Source organism: Eufriesea mexicana, unplaced genomic scaffold, assembly GCF_001483705.2.
Source record: "Eufriesea mexicana isolate 0111107269 unplaced genomic scaffold, ASM148370v2 scaffold1532, whole genome shotgun sequence".
Taxonomy (NCBI): Eukaryota; Metazoa; Arthropoda; class Insecta; order Hymenoptera; family Apidae; genus Eufriesea; species Eufriesea mexicana.
In genome coordinates, this window is record NW_016909636.1 from 331,865 (window position 1) to 357,276 (window position 25,412).

The 25,412-nt window shown below is 32.8% G+C and overlaps 1 protein-coding gene across 1 annotated transcript in view; it reads right to left on the minus strand.

The window, feature by feature from the left end:
- The window catches only part of kibra (WW and C2 domain containing protein kibra), a 99,242-nt gene that overhangs the window by 71,348 nt on the left and 2,482 nt on the right, over window positions 1–25,412 (minus strand). The gene's annotated exons all lie outside the window — the stretch shown is intronic.

Here is a 25,412-nt window from a genome sequence, read left to right on the forward strand (position 1 = left end):
ATAAAATTTTCATCGTAGAACTATTTATTCAAGATATGTAAAACATGTATAAGAATCGTGCAGTCCACTTTTCTTCTCCTCAAGGCTCTTCTTCTTAAGGCTCAGGAATTTCAAGGTTAATTACCATAACTCCACAAAGTACGTATTACCATAACCTCACAAAGTTAAAACACTCTATGTTTCTCGTATATTTCAATTCGTACAATCGTAACGTATTCTCCACTGAAAAATCGAAGATCACGACGAAAAGAAATGTTTTCCTTTTTGCTTCGTGGTGGTCGATTGCAACAGAAACGTCGCACACGAGACGTAATGTAACGTTTAAAAATACATCGACGTACACGTGAATGAGATTCTATAATCTGCTGGCGCATACCTGCGTCGTGCACGGAGGAACAATGGGCTCGAAACACGACAGATTACAGCTATAAAGTAATCTCGTTGTGTCTCTGGATGGACGAGCGCGGAAGCCCGCCTACGCGTCCCTGGATCGGGCTTTTCGCGAACGCCATAAACTCTATTTTAACAAGCGTGTAAAATCGTATCGCGTTAAACCGCCAGCAGAAGATTCCGATCGTTTCTCTTATTGGAATCCGACAACGGAGTTAGGTTATGTCATCACTCGGCCGCGGATGTTTATGCAAATGCGTATCTTTGTAGAAAATTGGTAATAAAATGAAACCTAAATAGAAATTTATTTTATCTCGAGTAACATTTATTTTGCATACTTTGCACGTTTTATATGTTTCGCATCTTTTTTTCTTTTATTTTTTGGAACATATCCCGTATTTATTTATTATATCTAGTACGAAAAATTTGATGTTATTTATTCTTCTCATCTCAATGGAATGTATACGAGCAAAAATTTATATAAATATTATATTGTACAAGTAATTATTATTAATCGATTTGATGTAATTATGAACTATTGGAAAGTTATATAATATGTAGAGATGAAAATATCAAAGGAACCATTAGGTCAAAATAAAATATAATTTTAAAAAGAAAATTTAGTTTCCAAACTGTGGTTATGGAAATTTTTAAGATAAGGTTAGGTTACAAAATAACGCTTAACTATAAATATACTTTGGATTATATTTTTATTTGACTAATCTTAACCAACATATTGAACATTTAATCAGTTTGAATTCATAAGAACCACTGATTAATTACATCTAATATAAAAACAATTCTTGAACGTTTCAAGTAGTAAAAATATATGTTTTTTTTATACAAATAGCAAAAATTAATACTAGATTCTGTAACTAAAAATTGTATTGTTATTAGTATTTGTTTTATTAACTTTTCTTGACAACATTTTCATATTATAACAACTTCCATAACTTCCAAATAAGTTTACAAAATATCTCTTAAATATCAACTTTCAGCAGTCTCATATTATTTACCTCTGTTCTTCTAATTTTAAGTTTGATGCTATTAATAGTGTCTCAATTAGGTATCACATCTTTTGAATGATTTTGTAAGACTATATTATTGTAATTATTCTTATCTAAAGTGTTTTTATAATCGTTTGCTTTAACAATCTAATGATCATAGTAATTTATATCTATACCTTGAATTAAAACAATCTAAACTCATAATCGAAGTACACGAACAATTGACGTTTTACATTCCACGGAAATGATGGAATTTATGTAGAATAAGTAAACAGTGCTTGGTAAAAGAATGAAGTTGGAGGATACTTGGTCTAGAAAGTATTTGAGGTTATGTTAACGAAGGATGCATGACCGCTAGATGGTTTCTATTTTCCAAACTTCAAATTCTTTTTATTTCACTGTCCTAATTTATGACACTTATTATAGCAATCTCGAATACAATTTTATTCCGTCATTTTAGAAATATCAGTGAATATTTCTAAATAAAAGTGCAATTTCTTAGATGTATAATAATTCATAATTCATAACATCTTCAATTAATAAGTATTTAATTAATATATAATTACAAATATTTTTATATAATTAATTTATAATTATTTATTCAAAATACTGATAATTTATTATTTTGTGTTATTATGTAACTATTTAATCTCTAAAGCTGCAATTTAGTTATAATTTTCCATGATCGTATGATTCAAAAATTTTGAACGCATCATTTTCTCATCAAGTGTCGTAATTTCAGAAAATAAAATAGAAAAGGGTCAACAAACTTTTTTGATCACTATACTAAGAATTACTTAATGATCATCTATAACTTTAAGTACAATGGTTACACAAAGAAGAAGAAATACAGAGAAGGGGAGAATGTGCACGTATAAAGAAAAACATGGTTTGCAAAATGCACTCAGTTAAAAGTCGAGAGTCGTTAGGCATGGCCACCCATGGTTTTAGATGAACCTGCTTCAATGTCCTTCAGGAACGACTGCATAGAATGAAGAAAACAGAGAGGCAGAAAAATATTTAATAGTCGACTCTGGCACCCTAGCTAGAAGTCAAGAGTCATAATAGTTGTCAGAGGGTCGTTAGGTGACTTACAATGTAAGTACAGATACTTATAGAGATTCATATATTCAATCAAAGTCGATTTTCTCGGAAACGAAGCTTCGAATGAAAAAATTTTATTCTTTATTTTCGATTTGTTTTTTCACGTAGAATCAAGTTCATATATCTTAAATTCTAAAATTCACTGCTATGTCCGTTATATTCCAGAGCTTGGAACACGAATTCCTACAATATTCTACACCTCTAAAGGAGAATGTTAAAAAGGGACTATTTTTGGCATTGCCTAAAAATGAAAAGTTCCTTCAGGATTTTTAAAAGCATCTTCCAAGGAACAAAACATTCCTTTATCGCTTTACCGAGAAACGATGAGAAAGTTGTCAAAACTGAGACAAAATATGTGAAAATGAGACTGATCAAATACATGATGTTCCAGCACCGGTAGGAAACCGAAGAGGAGGTAATTTTACATTAAAAAACGAAAAACAAATCGAAAATAAAGAATAAAATTTTTTCATTCGAAGCTTCGTTGTCGAGAAAATCGACTTTGAATATTCACGGAGTTCGCGCGCACTTAACTTTAGCTATGGCGGATGAACCACGCCGCCATATGTATACCAGCGTACTCAGTGGATATTCAAAGTCACGATTTTCTCGGAAACGAAGCTTCGAATGAAAAAATTTTATTCTTTATTTTCGATTTGTTTTTTCACGTAGAATCACCCTGTAGGGCGGAATTTTTCATTTCCAGGCGATGTCAAAAATGGCCCTTTCTTAACATCCACCTTTTATTCTATTCCTTAATACCCTGGTTGTATACCATTAGCAACATCTCAGACCAAGTGTTCGATTAAGCTCTTCAAAAAAGTTACATGCCAAGAACGTGTGAACAAATTTCTGAGTCATCATATATTATAGTTGCATTAATATATTAGAACCGTAAGCGAATACTTGTATTTATTAATTCGAGAGTGCCCATTTGGGAAGCTTCATCCACTGACCCTACACATAATAATATACCATGATTTATATTTAAAATGAATCATCCCTAGCGTCAGAGCAGGATCGTTCGTAATACCCACTGGGTATTATCCAGTTCAACGAGTAAATCGATGTGATGAATTTGTGACGTAAAGTAAACGCTCTTGACGCAGAAGGTTGATTGTCAGGACTTTTTAAGGAAATATCCGCGATTTCGATTACGTCAATACTACGTCAGCTGTTTTCATAAAGAAATTGCGTTGCATCCTCAGACTAAGTAAGGCACAGCCTCTGATGACCTCGATGTCAGGATCTTGTCAGTTTCGTCGAATGGCCCACATATGGTAACATACATGATCTATTCTACGAATAACGACTTCTAATTCAGATTGGTACCTTTGACAAAAGTCCAGTAAACTACTAGGACCTCCGATTTTTATTAGCACTAAAACGAGCAAATTTTGTGATGATAGGTCTGAGACAGGGCCGGCGCGAGGCAGGTTCAGCGCGTTCATCGGAACCCGGTCCCGCGTTTTGGAAGGCCCCACGGTCTACGAAAACTTATCAGACATTTTGCAGGACCCCCTGTATAGTAGGTTGAATATTCGGGTGTGCGTAGAAAATACAATCGCACAATCCATTAATCGATTATGGATTAATTGGATATGGTACAGCTTGCTGTACACTGACACGAGTGCAAGATTCTCTCTTCCATCTTTGCATTGAAATATTTCGTTGCAGCGTGTTCTAAACGTTGACATTAAACGTTGACATCAAAGGTTGATACGACTGCAACACGGGTGCGGAAGATATTAGGTGTTAAGGAAATCACCCAATTAGAAAACACTGATTTTGATTAACATTTTAGAGAATGATGGTACCATACCATTTACCGATACCATATCGGATTTAAACGCGTATTCTGATTACATCTTAGAGAATGATGGTACCATACCATTTACCGATACCATATCGGATTTAAACGCGTATTCTGATTCCGCAAAATTTTTGAACCCGGCCCCGCAAAAGGTCACGCCGGCCCTGGTCTGAGACCTTCTGTTTCTACAATTGCCAAAATTGTACAACTGCTTTTGAAGGAATTAATGCTCTCTTCTGTCGAAATAGTGATCCATTTATTTTCACCCTGTCATTTTCATTCGTAATTTTTGGGTACACTATATTTAAGTATACATTTCAGGTTCTAACATTAGAGTATTGGGGTTATGTACAAAGGATGTCACCTTTCACATGAAAGCGTCGTGATCTAGTCTATAAATGAAGATTGAAAATGAGACGAAAATGGAAATCTATAAATAAAAATACAACGTTACAGGTTATGAAGTTACTATAGTATAGTAGGATAAATAAGTCCATATCATATGCAACTTAAATCAAACTTGCATAAATGTTAAGAAGATAGTCACTTTCAAATGATAATTTAATAATTTCAACGTTAAAACCATCATTTTCGAATAAATACAGTATGTATAGGGTGTCTCATTTTAGTCGACACAACGAAAAATTTGGTAAAGAGTTGTTATAAAGAAAATAAAATGAACTAAAATACAAAAAATATTTATTTATTTATTTTAAGTCACTTGTTTGTGAGAATTCTCGCTGTGTGTTTCAACTGAAATGGGACACCCTGTATAAGGATAATAATAATTAAAGTCATACGATGGAAATAAATAGGTTTTTATTGGAACAAAGGTCAATATTAATTTTACCTAGACTTTTTGCAATTTATATGAACATGCATTTCTTGCCTATATTGCTCGCGTTACCCACGCATATGCTTGTCTGCCAGGCATAAGATATTTTCCATTCTTCACGCACATATTTTCTACATACAATACCGAAAGCAATAGAATTAAAACATCTTCTAAATCAACCAATTTTCAATTCGAGTATCCTCATATATTTTTATAAAGAATAAAAAGATATGAGCCGTTCACTGCGCAAATTGATTAACTCCATAAAACAAAAAGTGGAGAAATGCAACGAAATAATGTATATTGTTTTTTAAAATTCCCTTTATAATTTAGATCGAAATAAATATCGTAGAATGCATAAATACAAATGTAACTTTCATCTAACGGTATATAAAATTTATAAGAAAAAATAGCCAAATGGTAATCGTTAGTAATGTTACCATTTTTATGTTACTGGAAGAGTTAATCGATTTGGCAAGTGAAAAAAGTAATAAATTTAAATTTTACTAAATTTTACTTAAATTCTGATAAGACGGCACTAAAAAATTCACCGTTATCATTCATGGCTTGCTAGTACATTTGAGTTGCATTATTGCAACGATTTACATTAGAGTACGGAGTTAATCAAAGTGACCTCTGAAATAAATTATTTATTATTCAGTGGCCAAAAAATTTTTGTCGTTTAACATATACTGGACATTAATAGTACATACAAAAATCTACAGCCCTGCTTCATAAGATAGAGGTAATTTCCAAATTTTACGAATATTTTCACCTCCCGTGTAACTAATGAGTCACGAATTACCTGAAACTATTTGATCTTGCTTCATCAAATTTTTGTCTTTCTTCCATCGTTTTGAATTATAACCTAGTCCAGTTGCTCGAAACACCCGGTATATAATTATTCCTATCTGTTTGAGAGATAATATTCATTTTGCTAAAAGCAGTCGCGTGTCTTCAGTATCTGAAAATAGGATAAGTTTGACACCAGGTATCTTGATTTGGTAATTTTAATGTTAAATAGTCAGTAGCAAATCTCTGAGGGTATCACCTACCTCATCCTCAATTTCTCTTTCTCTTTTTGTTTTATAATATGAAAATATTATTCGGAAAATCGTAATATTCGAGAGATTAAAGCATTTGGAAGACTGTAAGCGATCAAGTGAACGCTCTAAGAGATGAAGACTTTCAAAGCTAGTTTAAGGAGTAAGTAACAGGTCTCTGTTAAGGTTATAATATTAATAACCTGTTCTGTTCCTTGTTTCTCCGATTCTGTAAGTTCTCTCCATTTTATAATATAAATAATTATCCAAAAGGCGTTATTTTCACGCGATTAAAACCGTTTGGAAGACTGTGATTGATCGAATGAACAATTTAAAGGATGAAGACTTTGAAAGCTAATGTAACGAGTAGCTAACAGGTCTCCTATTCCTCGTTTCTCTGTTTCTGAGACTTTTTCCTATCTTACAACGTAAATAATTATCCCCAAAATATTATTTTATAGGATTAAAATAGCTTGGAAGACTGTGATTGATTAAGTGAATACTTAAAGTTTTAAAACTTTGAAAGTTACGTCAAAGAAAGAAGAAGGAGTCTCTGTTAGAGTCTCATCTCCCTTACTCCCAGTTTCCCTGTTTCTATACCTCTTTTGTATTTTATAACACAAATAACTATTCTAAAGTCGAATTTTCCACAGGACTGAAGCATTTGCAGGATTGTGACCAAGAAATTAATTCTCTGAGAGAAAAAGGCTTTCAAAGCTAATGTAAGCAGTGGATAACAGGTCTCCTATTCCTCATTTCTCTGATTCTGAGACTTTTTCCTATTTTACAACGCAAATAATTATCCAAAAGGTGTCATTTTAACGTGGTTAAAACCGTTTGGAAGACTATGATTGATCAAGTGAATACTCTAAAGAATTAAGACTTTAAAAGTTACGTCAAAGAAAGAGGAAGGAGGCTCTGTTAGGGTCTCATCACCCTTATTCCTAGTTTCTCTGTTTCTATAACCCTTTTGTATTTTATAACACAAATAACTATTCTAAAGTCGACTGAAGCATTTACAGGATTGGGACCAATGAAATTAATACTCTGAGGAATAAAGACTTTCAAACTTAACGTAAGTCTCTATTAGAGAATCATCTCTCCTATTCTTCGTCTCCCTGTTGCTGCGACTTTTTCCTAGTTCACAACGCGAATAATTATGCAAAAGGCGTCATTTTAACGCGATTAAAATCGTTCGGAAGACTTTGATTGATCGATCGAGTGAACGCTCTGAGGGATGAAGACTTTGAAAGTTACATCAAAGAATGAGGAACGAGTCTCTGTTAGGGTATCACTTGCTAAGGCTATAGAGGAGCTTTTACATACAAGATCTCATTACTTATCGAGTAATCCAGGTAAATGGACTCTGATCATTCCATCTATCGACCTATCCCGTGACAAAATTTCGATAAATAATGGTACACTGAATCCCGAACCCTGGTACTCGCACATTTCTATCGACTAGGCATTGTCAACTCACGAATGTCGAATGCCAAGTGTGGAACTCGTAATTGTCATAATTGTCAGGATTGTACAAAGTTAACGATCAATTCCGATATTTGTAACCCAACCTTCGTTTCTTTGACGAGCGTTCACAGTGGCTGGCTATTCTCGGATTACTTATAAATCATTTGCAGGTATCAGATTGTCCGGAAGTAAATTATGGTCTCCATGTCTAACATTTAGAGCTTTGTACGATACAGCAGACGACAAAATGATAGCACAAGCTATCAGTTGCATTGACTAATGCATTAAGAGACATGTCATTTTTGCTTGACTCTTATGTCATTAAAGAATTAGTGCTTTTCACATTCTCTTTTAAGATATTTTATCAAATTGTCATACTTTTGTTGTTGTTGTTGGTATTATTTGCTACATTTTCTCTCATTGTGTTCTTTGAGGTTAGAATTATGAAAATTTGATTTCAATGCAGCAAGGCATATGAAATAAATAAAAAATGTACATTACGTGTTATTAGGTGCCAATTTTTATACTTCTATTCATAATTGTGATTATAACATAATGTATATTTTATTTTATGTATTATAGTTTATGTATATTTATTTTATGAATTATAGTTTATTTATATTTATTTTATGCATTTATTTTTGTTTTATTTTATGCATTATTTATATAGTTTTGACATGATGAAGGTGACCTTCGTATGACCTTGACACGTTTCTTTACACAGAAATTAATTACAACATCTCATGTCCACTACGAAGATATTCAATTTCTGCTTGAACCATATTTTTATATAAAAATTTTACAAGTATTTCGTACTTACTGATTAAAATTGAAATTTAACTGAAGACTTTAAAGAAGAGATTTAAAGAAGACTTACATTAAAAGTACAGAAGTTTTTCTATAAATAAAAATTCTCTCATCATCAGTGTAAGCAACCATATATAACTATCTCTAACTTCAATCACAATTACGTACAATTTTACTAAAATTATATCAACTTACCTATGATTACTAAAAATTTATCGTTCTATTTCAATAGAAACATAAATAAGAATTATAAATATACTAAGTATGTAAGTATAAAATTAGCATACAATTAGAATTGCAGAGAAAAACTTACAAATTGGTAAAAATAAAAAACAGAAACAAAAGCAAAAGTAAAATAAAAATAGAATAAAACAAAAATTTAGGAGAATGTTAAAATGGCTTGTAGGCAAGATTGTTCTGGTGTTATTGTTATTGTTAAATAAAACAAAAAAGAAATAAAATGAAATAAAAATAAAAATTTAAAAGAATGTCAAAATAGCTCGCAGGCAAGATTCTTCTGATGTTATTGTTATTGTTATATAAAATAAAAATAAAATAAAACAAAAATAAAAATGAAAATAAAATGAAAATTTAGAATGCCAAAATCGTTCGCAGGCAAGATTGTTCTGATGTTATTGTTATCCCTGGATTCGATTCTTCAGCGCCTAACTGCTTAACGCACGTAGCCACACCTAACTTGCAAATTCCTGCATTCCTATGCCTTCTGTCTGACACTCTACACTCGATACACTCGCTGTCAGCAGATTACTACAGATCTAATGGTACTAGAAAGTTTCGTATAGTATCGGTAGTGTCAGATAATTTGTGCGTTTAATACTTTATAACGCTATTCGACCTATTCGAGAACTACAAACAAAATCCATACGTTTTAAAAATCACTTTGAATTTCTACTACTACGCCATTTTTACCATGATATCGCTGTTTCGAGTTTCACTTCCTTTATTACAAGGAAAAATTATAGTAATACTTAGATCTGAAACTATACCATTTACAGATGATAATCCTCAAGTATGGAACTATATTAATCCTACATAGTAGTCTTGAGATATGAAACCATACTGATTTCAAATACTAACTTTTAGATCCAAAATTATACCATCCTTAAATAATAGTCTTCATATCTAAAACTATACTATTCATAGATAGCAATCTTTTGATCTAAGACTATACTATTCCTAGATAATTATTTTTAAGTATGAAAATATACTAATTTCAAGCAATAATCTTTAGATCTGAAACTGTACTATCTTCAGATAGTAATCTTTACATCTAAAACCATGCTAATCTCAAACACTGGTCTTTTCTTGTGGATAAGAATTATGAAAAATTAAATAATAACCTAAAAACGCAAAATTTTCAAACGCTTCCCTAACCTTAATAACACATGGTTCCATTCTAGCTTCCATTATCTTCAAATTTAGAGGTATAAAAATGAATTTTAATTGTTTCAATCCAATGAAGCGACGTAATTTGTTTAAACAATTTAATCCAAGCTCAAATTTGTCTTTTATTTGAATTTACTATCAGCTGCAAGAACGTGCGAGTCTAATCCAAGCCTATTGGACGCTTCTGACTTCCGTATAATTCTCTCAATCGATTACTTGTTTCCAGTCGTTTACATAACGCTCGTTAAACAGATTAAGATACTATATCAATTTGTATTGTTGTTTAATCTGAAAGCAATTACTTTGAATAACTCCACTTCTGGTACCGATGGCCGTTCGAGCTAGAGCTTGTTGGGTGTGACGAGGAAGAAGGGCAGAACTAGGAAATCTCAGGATCCACGATTTATGTACAGTGCGTTCGAGAGAAGAAGGCACAGCGTGTCTACATCCCCAGGGCTGATTAACTCTTTTTGCGGTCGATGTCCCCGCAACGGGGATATTCAGGAGTCAAAAAAATACAGAAAATTACAGAAATTAGAAATTTTGTATTTTTATGTATTATAAATAGTATTAACCCTTTGACTACGGCAGACTTTGAAACGTATCACACGGGTAGGAATTCATTTGCAATGTCCGTTGAGAACGGCAAAATTTTGGGTAGAGATGCGCCCTCCGTGTCAGAAAAGCAAACTGTGTTGAGCGCTTATATGCGCCCTCCGTGTCACAAAAGCAAACTATGTTGAGCGCATATATGCGTCTTCCATGTCACAAAAGTACAGAAAAGTAACTGCTAAATTTGCTTTGCTGAAATCTGCCAATCGCAAAGGGTTAACTCCACTGACACTCCCATGATCACAGGCAGTGACCGCTATTGGCTGAATATGGTGACGAAGGTCATAGGTCACCATTTTCTATAATCTAGGAAAAATCAGTCGTGAAAATATAAACGCGTTTTAAATATGCCTTCTTTTCTCGAACGCACAGTACCAGAGAAGTACAAATCCTTTAACTTTAGCTTTATATAGTACTGAACGCTCCCATTAATTCCTGACATATTTTATCGCGATTATTTATTTAATTAAAGTCCAAATTAAATGTCGAATTAGTCTCAAAAACGATTCTGAATAAGTATAATCGGTTTACTGTAAGAAGTAACGCGAGTGAAGTGTGCATGAGGGCATACGCGTGTGTGATTTGCAGTGAATTGGGTTACCTAGGTTCAGGTTAGGTCAATTGGATTGGGTTAAGTAGACTCGAGTCAGGTTAGGTTTAGGCTGAATCTAATTACGTTAGTTTCGGGTAGGTAAGTTTAGGTCAGGTTGAATTAAGTTAGGTATCATGCAGGTCTCAGGAGAGCCTAATTAGCCACAGTATGATAAGTCCACCCTCTCTGACACGATTGTCAAGATAGGGTGGTTGTCATTTTCGTTGCTGGAGAGACATGTCATATCTGCGAATGGAATCGCGTTACATTGCGATATGACGGGAAAGAAAGTGAACAGGACACATCGAGATCAAGTAGGATAGAGCAGTAAAACACTGTCGTGAACAAAACTGATATTAAATATTTAGTATGACGTGAAAAGAGTCCAAATGTAATTTATTCTACTGCTACGAATGCAGATGTCATGAGTATCAAATGGGGAATCAGACGAAGTGAACCAGAATGTCATCCTTGCCTAAATGCCATGCCTAGTGCAGACTCCTGAGCTCTTTGCAAGTCTTCACTTCAACCAATGACACGTAATCACAGGCAGTGACCGCTATTGGCTGAATATGGTGACGAAGGTCATAGGTCACCATTTTCTATAATCTAGGAAAAATCAGTCGTGAAAATATAAACGCGTTTTAAATATGCCTTCTTTTCTCGAACGCACAGTACCAGAGAAGTACAAATCCTTTAACTTTAGCTTTATATAGTACTGAACGCTCCCATTAATTCCTGACATATTTTATCGCGATTATTTATTTAATTAAAGTCCAAATTAAATGTCGAATTAGTCTCAAAAACGATTCTGAATAAGTATAATCGGTTTACTGTAAGAAGTAACGCGAGTGAAGTGTGCATGAGGGCATACGCGTGTGTGATTTGCAGTGAATTGGGTTACCTAGGTTCAGGTTAGGTCAATTGGATTGGGTTAAGTAGACTCGAGTCAGGTTAGGTTTAGGCTGAATCTAATTACGTTAGTTTCGGGTAGGTAAGTTTAGGTCAGGTTGAATTAAGTTAGGTATCATGCAGGTCTCAGGAGAGCCTAATTAGCCACAGTATGATAAGTCCACCCTCTCTGACACGATTGTCAAGATAGGGTGGTTGTCATTTTCGTTGCTGGAGAGACATGTCATATCTGCGAATGGAATCGCGTTACATTGCGATATGACGGGAAAGAAAGTGAACAGGACACATCGAGATCAAGTAGGATAGAGCAGTAAAACACTGTCGTGAACAAAACTGATATTAAATATTTAGTATGACGTGAAAAGAGTCCAAATGTAATTTATTCTACTGCTACGAATGCAGATGTCATGAGTATCAAATGGGGAATCAGACGAAGTGAACCAGAATGTCATCCTTGCCTAAATGCCATGCCTAGTGCAGACTCCTGAGCTCTTTGCAAGTCTTCACTTCAACCAATGACACGTAACCGAAGTAAAATACTTTGCCTCGATCCAAGGAGTATAATTCCAGTAGATCATCAGCTGAGGAAGAAGTAGCAATCGAGAAGACATAGTTTTCAGCAGACAGGTCATAGAATAACGATATCACCTAGTCTAACAAGATCTTATCAAACCTCAGAGTACCGAGCAGTTGCAACTAATAACATTTTCGACATTCTTCTATATAAAAAAGATTTTATTAGGCTTGGGTCACACTGATTCGAGTCAAATTTAGATAGAACAGGTCTAGATTCAACCCTTTCACTACGGCAGACTTTGAAACGCGCCAGTCATACCATACGGTAGGAATTCATTTGCGATGCACACTGTGATATTGATAATTTCTGAGAAATTATCGTGTATTCAAATAATAATCAAAACGCTATATTCCACTACATTGAAACAACATTATTTATTTCTTTGTATTTTGCATTAAATTGTTACTGTACGTACTTAAAACTTAACAGCAAAATAATCTGAACGCCTTTAGTATCCACAGTAATCAAATGGTTAAATGGGGTAGATCTAGGTTTAGGTAAGGTAGATTTAGAGTGAACCAAGTTTGGATTGCTCTAATTACGAGTTGGGATTTGGTAGATTTAGGTTAGGTCAAATTCGATTGAAAATCAAGCTCTTCTTCTAAATCAGAGAACCCCCTCAAAAATCAATTGATTTGAAGTTAAGTGTTTGCACCAATTGCAGTTGATCCACGATCAAGAACAACTGCAAAATGGTAGTTTCGAAATCAGACTCCCTTTTCACATGCTCCTAACCAATTACGCTGACATATGTGTCCATAATTATGAAAATTTTCTAAGTTTTATATTTCTCGTTTCGAGATATTTAACCCTTTGCACTCGAGAGGTGACTTGGATCAGCTTTTTCCCAACAATTCGATAAAATATCTATACACTATAAAAAAATCGTCTTTCACTTTCACAAAAAAAAAGAGAAAAAAATAAATAGAATTACTTTCATAGTTTAGTTAGCGATAGTTTATCCAAAGGGTTAAAGGGTAGCCACGTTGGGAAGCAGGTGCGACTATCTATTTCGCGACTAGGTGAGACCACACGGCCCTGAACGTAACGTCAACCGCGAGCAAACAAGCATCCACGCGTGGGCATGCAAATCGCGTAGGTGTCCCTCTTCGATTGCCTAGCTTTGACCCAAGGGCACCGTGCATTACGGAACGCGTGCATGTCGTCGATATCGCTCGCGTTTTCGTATTTTTGCCTGTCCACGTCCTCACTCTGGACTGAGCTTTAGCCCTCTGTTACCTCAGAACAAGACATGTCAGCCGAATGTCTCTATCCTTTAACCCTTAAACGCACTCGCCATTACAAAAATACGGCGATTCGAAGATTTTCTCCTACAAATTCGATCATATCTGTTGAAATAGTAGATAAGGAATATTTACGTGTATGAATTATATAGTATTATATATAAATTAACAGGCAGAATTATTTTATTTCGATATCCCACGCGTTGCTATGTTATGTTGGATTTAACCTGTTAATTAGTATCGATCTTTCAGATTTCAGTGATATTTTTGTAGACTTTTCGTTCACACAATGCACAGTGGGCAGGAGCCTACCAAAACTGACCAAAAATCGAAAAGTGCGAGGATTTTTGTAAATTTTGGTTATAACTCGTTTCCTGGGTTGCTGATTCTGAATTTAGAGTGAAAATTTTAAAATTTGAATGATCAAATTCAATATGGCGGACTAAAATCTAAAATTAGTTTAGGCAATGAGGGATTTGTATGAATGATGGTTATATCCTATTTTTTGAGTCGCTAATTCCAATTCTAGTATACAAATTTTTGAGATCTTAATAATGGATCCAATATGGCGGATTAAAATCCAAAATTAGTTTAGGCAATGAGGGATTTATATGAACGATGGTTATATCCCATTTTTTGGGACGCTAATTCCAATTCTAGTATACAAATTTTTGAAACCTTAATAATGGATCCAATATGGCGGATTAAAATCCAAAATCAATTTAGGGAATGAGAGATTTGTATGAACGATAGTTATATCCCATTTTTTGGGTCGCTAATTCCAAATGTAATATAAAAATTTTTGAAATCTTAATAATGGATCCAATATGGTGGATTAAAGTTTGAAAATTGATCGTATTTGCATAAAGATGATTCCTTCTGTCTTTTTGGAGATTCAAATTGTACACCTAAGCAGATTCTAAATTCAAAGTATGAATCTCATAAAAATGTATTGGATATGTTCATCAAAAACATGACACTACTGTTATTCATATGAATCGTATTAAGTGTATATACTATCTGTTTAACGATTTTTAATTGTAATGGTACAACGAAGAACAAACCTGAATCTATACCACGTTCATTTTTGAACAGTTATAACTTTGCGAGGAGAAATCGTAGGATAACATTTGTGGGGTCGATACGAAAGGCAAAGTCTGTACTTTCACATCCCTGAATTCAATTTCTACTTAAATGTTTTTATAGTAGAGAAACGAAGACAGATTTTTACTAAAAAAAAATTCTAGTTATTCGAACACTGATTTCCTTAACAAAATTTTTTCAGGGGTCCAAATTATCTCGAATGGGATCACCGAAGTGTCCAGTTGTGGGGAACCCCATAAAAATTAGTAGGCGATTTTTCATTCCGTTTCATTCAATTTTTCCTGTCTATATTATAGTATTATATTATATTAATTCTTAATTCTTATTTTTTTCATTTATTACAGGGCACGAATTATTATTACTAAGTAATCGATACGTGACATACGTGTATGAACCTCTTTCTACTTCTGTTTTTATTCTTCACAAATCACTGAAGTGTTATACTTTTAGCGCTACTCGAAATTTTGTGAATTTAATTGAACGAAGAAAATTTGATGATAAGGGTATATTCTTCGTTATTTCGCATGATGCAAATGGTTTAACCCTCTGCACTCAAAGGGTGGCTCTCGTTTTTAATACCTCGAACATTAAGTAATTAAATAATATTAAATAATAATTAGACGAGAAGAAAGTAGACGTGAAATATTGAAATCAGATACACGTGGTTTTCCTTTTATATTTTGCTGTAAATAGTATCACCGAGCTTAGAAAAATATAAGAAAAGCTTCGAATTGTTGTATCTTTATAGCGAAAATATTTTCGAATGCACAGGGTTAATGCAATTTGACAAAAATATATCAATGTAGTTTCTTATTAGAAGATTATCAGTTGGGAAAATGTGTAACGTTAAGTATATCATATTCACACTTGCAGAAATTAACAACACATTACCGAAATTCAGTTTACAGTAGTTGGTTCTTAATTTCGACATTTGCTGTAAATTTTGAACAACGTTTTCTGAAAAATTGTTCGCATAAACGGTTGATTACCTCGATTGCAAGTTGTTCGATTTGAAAATCTTGCCTGGGAATTAAAAATTACGAAATTATATATTACTTCTATAGCAGACCTGAATTTTAAGAAATACTCAAATTTTAAAGTTACATTTTAAAATTGTTAGAAATAATTTAATTTTGAATTAACACCTCTATTTAACGAAGTATTTCGTACCAAAACTAAATTAGTGGACTTGCAATAAAAGACAACAAATTATTCATTTATTATAGTTATTTACTACTATTACTTCACAAACAAATTATCAATGAACAGATAAACACTATTTTAATTAATTCTTCCATTCTATTTATAATTATAATAATTATTAATATAATTCTTCAATTCAAGAATAATTAATTCTTCAATTTATTATTTCCTTTATTATCATTTATTACTAGTATCATTAATTTCTTCTTAATCCTCATCTCTCGATTTACAACTAGAATAATTTTCAACTTACATTTTCCATAGATATATATTTACTTTACTATTACTATAGCGTTAATTCCTATGCCTAAAACTATATACTTATCAATATCCAATTTAAATGTAACTTAAATTTATATACCTTTAATATTACCCTAAATTATTCCATTGTTATTTTACATTTACTTAAATTATTATTCTATATTCTATTATGCTACTTATGTTACATTACATGTATATTATGATATATTTTCACATTATATACATATTATAAATGTAAATATTAAATATTATGAAATAAAATATATAATTATTTGACGCTTTAATCTATCACCTAATTGGCTAAATAAACTATGATAACTTCCATTGCAGTACATAATGTATCAAATAACAATCACCGTCCTATAATTATTTCTAAATTATAATTCCAAATAAATTTCGAGACAATTCTCATTCGACCTGGAATCGAGTATTGCAAAGCTGATTTTTATTCGTTAAGACGTATCTCTTCTCTTCAAACCTAATTCGCAGCTGCGATTAGCCTCCACTAGAATTGCTAGTGAATTAACATGATCAACGAATAGACTAAAATTCACTGGCTCCAGTACAGTGTTGATGGCTGTAAACAGTACCTCTATTGCCAATTGTTACTATCTCGAGCGATAATTGATCTGTTTTTTGTCATTCTATAGAATTGCTACAGAATTTCAACCATCGCGTCATTCTAATGATTCTAATAGCATTTAATTGTTGCGAACGTTCCTGATAATTTCTGCGAGCGAGAAAACCACGACAGAATGCTTGTAAATTTACAATTATATCAGTAATCTTATAATCACGTTCTTCTTCAAGATGTGCCAAAACTCCAGCATGGAAGAAAATTTTTGATTGACCAACGCGATAGAGATTAGGGTCAAGTTCAAGAGCTTGAATCATTTTCTCACAAACATTTCTTCCATCCATGAACCCTTTAGGAATAGCATTCGGTGTCAAAAGTTCATATCTCTGTCTAAATTCTTGAAATGGTATTCTATCCTTCTATCCTTGTCGACAAATTCGAGGACATTTACAATTATATCAGTAATCTTATAATCACGTTCTTCTTCAAGATGTGCCAAAACTCCAGCATGGAAGAAAATTTTTGATTGACCAACGCGATAGAGATTAGGGTCAAGTTCAAGAGCTTGAATCATTTTCTCACAAACATTTCTTCCATCCATGAACCCTTTAGGAATAGCATTCGGTGTCAAAAGTTCATATCTCTGTCTAAATTCTTGAAATGGTATTCTATCCTTCTATCCTTGTCGACAAATTCGAATTCCTTCCAAAACTCCATTACATCTCAATTGATCTAATACTAATGGTGCATCGATTTTTCCAGTCTTCTTTTCATGATTCGGTATGATCTTACGAAATTGGAATTATTATTTCTCAAAGTAGATATTAATTTCACTAATTGTTCCTTGTATAACTGTGAAACTGTTCTAAACATGCCTTCTCTTGTTCTTGCACCAATCTGTGTATCAGCTAACGCTTGTTGAGCCATTCCAACAATTTCTGCATCTTTCCAAATGTGACAAGCAAAAGGATCTTGTAAATTTTGCAAAAAGCTAACAACATTTTCATTCAATGGGCTACAGTACTGCTTAGAAGGCTATACTCAACACTGTTTTGTCAATTTTCAATATTAGCCCTTTGCACTGAACGATTTTTTGGCTAAAGAAGAGTAGGAGGAGGAACATTTTCTGCTATAAAGCTGACGATACTTTTTTCAGCAGTAAATAAGAAGTCATGTAATAATTAACACGTAGAATTATTTGATTTCGATACCTCGCACACCGTTACATTATTTAAACTTTGATATATTAATGATTATCGAGCATCGAAATTTTATTAAATGGCGACTGTAGAGCGCCCCTCGAGTGCAAAGGGTTAGTAGGGATAATTGATCTATCCATTTATAATTCTAGAACTGCTGTAGAACTTAGATGATCAGCGAATAGATTAATCCAATGGATATAGTATCGTGTAGGAGGCTATGCTGTACATATGTATAGTATTAATCAGTGTTGATGTACTTCGGTCTCGTTCCTTTTTACGTCTTTTCACATTAAACGAATGAATATATCTCGGACACGTGGTATGTAAGAGCACCAAAAAGGAAGATTTCGAAATGCGTAAATATTACGACCTACCAAGAAAAATTCACAATGATCCCCATAAAACCGTGCCTCTAAATTGGAATAACACTTGGACTGTCAAACAGGGGCCATAAATTTTATTTACGTTTCGATTTCTTGCAGGATGTGTTGACCCATCGGTAGGATACCTGTCGCTTCGACACTCGAGCAATTAATAAAGTTGATTTTAAATGCTTAATGTATTCTATGCGGAGGAATGTTACCACTGGAATGAACCTAAGTCGATTAAACAGCAATACGATTTACGAGATATCGACAGCAGAGATGCGGATCAGGAGCGGTATTTATTTTATTAGCGCAAGTTGTATAATACGGTGTTAGGCTCGTGGTGAAGAGAATTTTGCAATTATCGTGGTGGAATCGATGAGCAAAGTAGGGGAAGTAAATTACCGTAGGAAATTGGGATTTTAACAATGAAAGCGAAGTGATTAACGATAATAACGTGTATTTCTTTCACGAGTTACTAAAATTGTCCACATTGTTCTACTTTCGTGATATCCCTGTGATGAGTTTTCATATTAAATTACTATTAATTATACTTCGAATATAATTTGTATAAAATTTATACAGTTTAATGATTTTAATAAAAATTATTCTTATAAAATTTTAGGATTTTAATAAAAATTGTTATAAAATTTTAGGATTTTAATAAAAATTATTCTTATAAAATTTTAGGATTTTAATAAAAATTATTCTTATAAAATTTTAGGATTTTAATAAAAATTGTTGTTATAAAATTTTAGGATTTTAATAAAAATTATTATTGCACAGTTTCACAATTTTAATAACCGCGATAATTTTCATAACTATTTATTCTACATGCCTCTCTGCGCTATAATATTATTTTCAAAATTTTTATCTCGAGGCAGTCATCGATAGGAAACGTACAAAGGAACGACGACCTGGCTCAGGGTATCTGGTTATTGGCATAAGGGTTAAAGCAGTATCTCATCATCTTTAATTCAAAATAGAATAACGTCAACAGATTGTTCTGGCAATTAAAGATTCCAGGAAGCTATCAAGAATTCACCATTCAGATACTTTCCTAATTAACTATTTTATCTTCCACCTTTATACTCTCAGAGACCTAAATTTCCTGTTTCACCGTGGTATATATTTTTATATAAATATTAATGAAATTAGTCGATAAATATTAATAAATATTTATAGATATTAATAAATACTATTAGGATCGTTCGTCACACGTACACTCGTATACTAAAGTTTTCGAACATTGATATTTATTACACTTACAACAAGTAAAGTATAAATATTAAATTAAAACGTTTAAAATAAAGTAAAAGAAAAATCCTAAAATTATATCATTAAGATATAACAACAGTAGTTGCGGTAAACATTTATCGTAGTTACGAGCCATGGTGGCGCTAGTGAGTTAAACCGAAAATCGTCTTAAGGCTGCCTAGGGAGCGCTTACTCGCGAAAGGTTAATGATTTCATAACTTTTCCTAGATAATCATTCCAATTAAGGAAGTGTCCACGGACTTATGGCCAGGGACGTATGTAAAATCTACACCCATTGCATCAGTCCTCTCAAGAAACTCTGGGAATCACGGTACACGCTGTCATTTCGTGAATATTCGAATACTTTCATAGCCGACTGTACATCTTACGATCGGCAAAATAAATTTTACCTCTTTCTCCCTTATCAATAATCAAATCTTCCACTTATCTCGCAGCAGATTTAAATCATCGTCGGAAGCTCATTACAATTAACAATTCCAGGCAATAACGTCGCGTTTAATCGCGCAATCGATGAAAATATGCGGCAACGAATTCAAGGCATTTAATTACAACGAGGATATTCCGCGATCGGTCACGTACAGGGGCTGGTTAAGCGTATAAATCGTGATTGCAAATGATAGCTGAAAATATTTCTAACGACATAATGACTGTTTGCGTTGATGGAGAGACGGCCGGGTTGCCGAGCCGTTTTCAAACGTGTTCCGAGCGTAAAAATTCCGAGAAGAAAATAATGGTACTCAGCTTACAGGAATCTCCGTTTGCCTTCGTTCTCTCTGTACGTGGATGTGTCATGGACTAGGAATGTCTCGAATTTCCAAGTTTGGGAACGCTCCTGCCTCGTAATTCGTGCCATGGCTTTGGTCACGCACGTGTGTACGCAATATCACGCTGCTGCCTCTTTAATGTTACATCTTCGCGCCAAAAACTGGCAACTTTGTGAATTTCTCTCAGGGTACATTTCGATCCTGGACTCGATCTTCGTCGATTAGTACGATCGATTAACATCTGTGATCGTACTATGCGCGAACAAAAATTCCGTTGAGGTCTTGGGAACTACAGAGGTAGCTTCAGAGATACAGCAGAGTACTCTCCGAGCAATTTTCAAGTTAAACCCTTTGCACTCCGAATTATTTTTCAATTTTGTTGCCAATAAGGCCTTACTATTTAAAGGATTTTGCTTGAGATTTACTTCATAGGACAGTTCCTCGACTGCTACTTATTTTAAAGAATTTTGACCATCTGCTGCTACTTTAGTCCATTGCATAGCTAATAGACTTGATTTATGAGTGATTTGATTGTTTTAGATTTTTAAAACGATCGTTTATTAGGTGTTTTAGTCATTTTTTCGTCGAATGTGACGCATAGTGCAGCAACTATTGGTCTCCTAATTGAATTCATAGTGCTCATGTTTCATAAGACACCGGAGAGACCTTTGATGATAGTATTAGCAGAAATATAAACAGAAATTTTCGCGTTTGTAATAACACTAAATATTCTTAAATTCTTTCGAGCTAAACGCTAAATGGTATTATTAAAATTTCGTTTTAATTTTGGGTCGATCCACCTAAAGCAGACCAAAAGTAGACATATATAGCGTCGACTCCTCGACTTTTCTGATATTGCTGTCTACAGAATTGGTTCCATGTTGATAGATTGTCATATCAAGTCATTATACATCTGCCGAATCGATTTTAACTTCCTTACATCCAAAAATAATTTGTTTTAACCCTCTCCACTCCGAATTATTTTTCAATTTTCAATTTTCTTGCCAATAACTCCCTACCATTTTAAGCATTTTCCTTGAAATTTATTTCACAGGACAGTTCCTCGACTGCTACTTATTTTATAGAATTTTGTTTACTCGTTATATGAAATACAGCTCTCAAACATTGTTGTAATTTATATTTTGAATTTAAGTAATTCGAGTAGTTACTTATTTTCTGTTTTCTTGGTCAGTAAATGAGGAATCAAAAAATGACGAGTTTAACTCGATCAAAATTTATGTCGAGTCACACTCGACAAAGGGGTGCAAAGAATTAAAGGATCATTCTCATATGAGACATATTTTCTTTTCAAAAAAAGAAAAAAAAGAAGATAAATTTATTTCTTATCCGATTTCTTGAAAGTGTATATGTATATGTAAGAATGTACTGGTAATGTACTACTGGAATTAATTAGTATCGTGAATAGTGATTTCTCGATTTACTTTTTATTCCATTTCTGCTACTATTTTATATTATTTTCTAAATAAAGTTACTTTATCGTACCTCCATAATATTCTGTAATGTCGAATTATAAATTAAATTTAACTAATGAATGTTATCGATTAATTGCTTAATTAAATTCCTAAAATTGATTATATATCAGATTATAATCGATAAATGAATAAATAAAAATTCCAAAATTAATGATTCATATGTTTAATATATTTATCACATATATCTCGTGTTGTTCTTATATATTGACATGTTTTTGTATATGTACATATATTACACTTTTATACTTCGTTTATTTTATCTACATATTTTGGTACACTTTAAGCATATGAGCACCTATATAAAATTATTGACAAATAAACATCAGTTATATTGATATATTAATAACAGATAAATAAGCTGTCGATAATAGATAATTTAATAATATTCGATGTTATATCGAATCTATTAATAATAACTGAAAAATTCTATTCTTCTTCACTGATAAACTTGTCTTATCATGCATACATTTCCAATACTGTTTCACGCAAAACAATAAAATTATTAACAGGAAAGGAATGTATTCAAAACGTTCTTATCATGATTTTGCGGTATAAAAACTCTTTAGATTGTTATATCTCTAATAAAAAAATACCGCTATTTTAATTAAACAAAAATTGTGTGAAATTCTTGAAATACCGGTACTCGTTTACATAACAAAACATTGTGAATGAATTTATTTGAGAACCTGCAAAATTTGCCTTTCACTATTAAATTTGCATATCATATTAATTTTACATAAATATCTCTCTTACATACCTCTCTATGTACCTTTTATTACATTATATCAACAACAAATTTTTCATTTCTTTGCAATTTTCGACTTTATAATATTTGTTATGCAATTTTTAAGGTTATACGTTTATGTAAGAAATTACTACAGCAACGATGTATGATGTCCATATTAATTTATTTCCATGAAAAATATTTAAACAAATTTATTCAGGAGAAACTGCACTTATTTTTATTTATTTATTTGATAATTTGAAAAATACTACCTGAAAAAAATTGTTTAAATATTATTATATTTTTGTCATTATATATACGATTTAATTAATATATAATTAATACCGTTTAAATATTCATATAAAAAATTCGTTATCGAAAATAGCATTTTTTATTCTTACGTTATGAATCTTGAGACATAATTGTGAAATAAATTTTAACTTTCGAAAATCTACTCAAATTTTTTTTGCTTCTTCGGTCATCTTCTAAATATAGGTTTCTTTCATTAACAACTCGCCGTTGTTGTGTAATTATATCTATATGATATTGGTTTCGTAATTGAAAGTGAGCAGCTACTCATTTTTTTCCTTGTTTCGTTACCATTTGGCTAATTACATAGACAATAATTTTGTAGATAAAATTACACTTTAATTATCACGATGATTAATTACGAGTGAAGAAATAGCAGCCACCTTGATTTCAAACAGATAGACAACTGTAGTCAAGTATGCAACAAATATAAAATCGAAGATTGCAGAAAACAGGAATTAAAAATTTGTTGTTAATATAATCTAATAAAAGGTATATAAAGAGACACGTAAGAGAGATATTTATATGAAATTATATAAAGTTAGGTGAACAAGCATACAAATAAGAAAGAAATCAAATTAAAATAAAAACACGAAATCAGAAAAATTATTATAAATCGACGTTTGTAAAACGGTGTTTTACAAACTATAAATATGTAACAATTTAAATAAATATTGTGTATATATGATTAAGAACGCCACCTTTAGAATCATTAAAAAAATGTTCAACGAACTGTAACAACGTAAACGACTATCTTCGAAAGCTATAACAGCATATTGATATTTTCTTAAGTCACAACATTGCATAATGCAACTGAGAAACAAGCGTTCTCTCTTTCCTTTTCACGGACATTCTTTTAGCCTTTATACGAGGAAATAATTCTCGAAACAAATGTTACTAAATAACGAAAATCGAAAATCGTGATCAAATTTGAAAAACGTATTTTCAGGATCAACGATAAATCTATAAACAGCCGCACACGGATCGTAAATCTACGAAACGATATTACAAGAATGTTAGTCCGACTCCGATCGAAAGAATGCGTGAAAGAAAAAGGAGAAGGAGCACTCGTGCGCATGCGCGCGCGCCCGCGCGTAAGAGCGAAAGAATTTTCCTAAACACAGATGTCGAGCAGATGCCACGCGTTGTACTGCGTGAGGGACGCACAGTGGGAAAACCGAGCGAACAGAGTGCGCGCGATTTCGATTCGAGTTTCCAAAAAGAAGCAGCAGAGGCGAGAGGCGAGCGGTGCTTAGTGGCTTCGAGGAACGAAATTTCGAGATTTCGAGGAACGCGAAAGTCGCCGGCACACGGAATAACCATACACCGGGCTCTGTTGTTCGCGTGCCAAATGTGCAAACAAAAACAGCAGCGAACGCAGGTCGAGTAATCTGCGCTCAAATTGCTGTACGATAACTCTAGTGGAAAACAAGTATCGATAATACGACAATGATATTCAAAGTATCACTAAAATACACAACCCTCGACTCCCTTTATTTACCTATAGTTATTAATTATAGTTTATTAACCTATAGTCTCTGAGATAGTAGCAAATTCTTCAATTTGTAATTATTAAATTCAATTCTTAACTCACTGTTATCGTTATTCGTAATAAATAATGCTTTATCCGATTCCTGTCGCACTATATCCTGTATAAAATTTTTGAAAAGATATATATGTATATCTAACCTATTATTCATTAGTAATAAATTTGTGTTACCTTTTATGAAACAAGAAAGGAAAACCAAATGAAAGGAGTGCACGTAACGAGATCGATGTCTTAATGGCGACATCAAAATCGGAAGAATAATACCCTTGTACCAAGGTCTATTTTTAGGTACCGGTCAGTTGCATGTACGTTATATACCGGTTAGACCCGTAAGATGGTTCACTTACACTACGTTCCGCGGCTACGCGTATATACATTAATCTAGACAACGTGGACACGTGGAACACGGTGTCCATGTAAGCCAGTTTTATAACGAGATTTTAGTCTTTGGCTCGATAACGAGCGCCATTCATTGGACCTATCGTGAAACTAACACTTCCGCCATCTGCTTATTCTTTTCGACGAATCGGAAAAATAGTTTGTTCGATTTCGCATGTCAGGAATGCTGTACGATATATAGATTGAACGAGTAATAATGTCAGCGTTAGAGAAATTAACGGAGGTGTAATAGTCCAACGTATAAATTATAATATTTCGCTATAAGTATTATATTATGTAATTACTAACATATAATCGTGTTTATAATTATAATTAACCTAGTATAAAAAATATATATCTTAATTCGTTTCTATATGCCTACATATTTTATTTGT